This window comes from Berghia stephanieae, chromosome 13, assembly GCF_034508935.2.
Source record: "Berghia stephanieae isolate SIO BIC M18660-M18661 chromosome 13, UCSD_Bste_1.3, whole genome shotgun sequence".
NCBI lineage: Eukaryota > Metazoa > Mollusca > Gastropoda > Nudibranchia > Aeolidiidae > Berghia > Berghia stephanieae.
In genome coordinates, this window is record NC_088372.1 from 3,219,204 (window position 1) to 3,221,742 (window position 2,539).

Consider the following 2,539-nt stretch of genomic DNA (forward strand, 5'->3'; position numbering starts at 1 on the left):
CAAAGCAGACTAAGAGATGAAGTGAGTAGGAAAGTGCCAGAAGACAATTAATAGAAATTTAAAAAATTGATGGGGGTTTAAACCCGCGACCTTATTGGTACGACAACTCCTCCTGGCCGGTGAGAGCGTGAATCTACTGTATGTGCTATCCATGATAAAAAAAAAAGAGATCGTCCCTAACTCAGGTCATTATTAGAGCTCTCTCTCTCTCTCTCTCTCTCTCTCTCTCTCTCTCTCTCTCTCTCTCTCTCTCTCATCGACTACTTCAGATCGCGGGTCCCAAAAGTACACAATCTCCGAAGTTAGCTGACGAGCATTTAAACTTAATAGCCAATATTCTCAACACAAACATAGAAACGATTGAGACATTGAGTAATTAACCAATCTATTATTTTAAAATTGGAGTAGGAATCAACTTTCCTACAAACATCCAATGTTATGGCCAACGAGCACAGAATTAACTGCAAAATCTAAAAATTATAAATCTATTTTTTACAGACAGATATAGATACGAGTAACTTGTAAATCTTCATTTTATTTCAGGCAAGTTTTATCATCCCTTGACTCAAATTAATACAAAGAAAATCTAATAGGTCGTAATAATTGTGTGGCTATGTGGTCTAGTGGTATGACAACTCGCTTTTGTATCGGAAGGTCCTGGGTTCGAGCCTCGCTCGGCGCATAGTTGAGTCCTTGGAAAAGGCTCTTTACTCACATTATCTCACCGTACTCAGGTGCAAAATGAGTACCTAGCCGTTAACAGCTTTGTCTTTGTCCTAAAAATTGTAATATCGCCAAACAGGCGTCATGTCCCGTCCTAAATGTTAAATGTTGCTGTGATCAGGGACCCCTTGTAAAGCGCTTTGAGCACATTTATTGGATATTGCGCTATATAAAGCTCAAACTTAGTCCTTTTTGACGTTTACCTTCATTGAGAGTATAATTTATTCTACGCAATTCTAGCATATCCACAACAAGAATTGATGACGTAATTTTAAATCTCTCTTGATACCATCAAATAATGATAATCTTTCTAATCTATTCTTTAAAAAATAGGATTGGGGACTAATTATATTGTTCCATAAAGCAAATGTTACATTTCTATCCTTGAGCACAGAATTAACTCCAAATCTAAAAATAAAACAGTAGAATAATACGTATAAATTTGTGACTGACTGACTGTTCCTAATAACCTTTATAATTTCTCCACAAATATTTCGGGCTTTCCACTAGTTACAAAAAGAAAAATACAAAAAATCCGTTACACTCATGACTTTACAATCTAAACATTTGTAATAAATTCACAAATAATATATTATGTTCTCTATGAGGAGCCGTCGCCTTATATCTATAAAAACAAAGACAACAAGTCACGTTAATTTCATTTTTGCCACATGGTGTTCGTTTTTTTAACGCGCAACTGTGATTTAAATCAAATACTATCTTTTAAATATACACTCACAAGTTCGGACTATTAAAGGGCAGAGGTATGGCCTATCTCAATTTATCAAATTAATAATATAAAGTGTTGCTATTGGTTCTTGGTTGTATATTTTAAAAACATATTTGTGCATTTTCATATATATATATGTCTGTGTGTTTGTGTGTATGCTTGATTACAACTGTTAAAAAACAAGCCCATAATACTCTTCAACAGTCATGACGCCACTTCCCTCGTAATGACGCATGTTAACTTAGTACCTGGCTCTAAACTATCGGAACAATGGCGGACGACCTTATGAAATATTTCTCTGACGAGCATAAAAGCGTATCCAGAGGGGAAAAAAAAACCAAAACATATAAATCAGATCATGATTTGACTTTTACACATTCTGATCACAAGACATATGAAAAGTGTTCTAGTCAGCATGAAGGTTTAAAGTACCGATTTTCTTTGTTTAGAACCACGCACGCTGCTCGCCGTTGCTGGGCGACGTGACATCAGACTATTGAATCCAGTTGTTGGTTCGAACAAAGCATTATTAGCTCCCTCCTTACCACCCATAGGAAATAGTCTCATTCCTTACGACGCAGCCAACATTTTAGTCATTCTAATTGTGACCCTTCGCCTCAAAACGGTATTAAGTTGGGTTGGTAAAGATGTTGAAAATTGAATTTTACAGCCAGAAAATATCAGACTTGTGTTGAGTTTGTATGTTTTATTGATGAGAATAGATACCATATTTTAGGGTGCTAATACCAACAATTTATATTTTTGACCAGTTTTAACATTAAATTCGGTTTTTAAGCATCTGGTTCGTTCCGACATAATACCGTTGTGAGGCGAAAGGGTCACAATTTCTTTTGTACATCATAATATTTCAACAAATATGTTTGCTATAGTTTAAGTATATTAACACTGTGTTGAAGAGCTCTTTAGCAGAAAAAAAATGTATATAGCAAGAACTAAAAGATTTTGTGTTTGAGTGAAAGAAATCTATTTTTGTATAGATAGCATGCGCTTGGCTAAGAAGCTCATAACATTGCCATCCGGAAGTATAACGGACCAACACACAAAACTGTGTGTATCCATGAACGT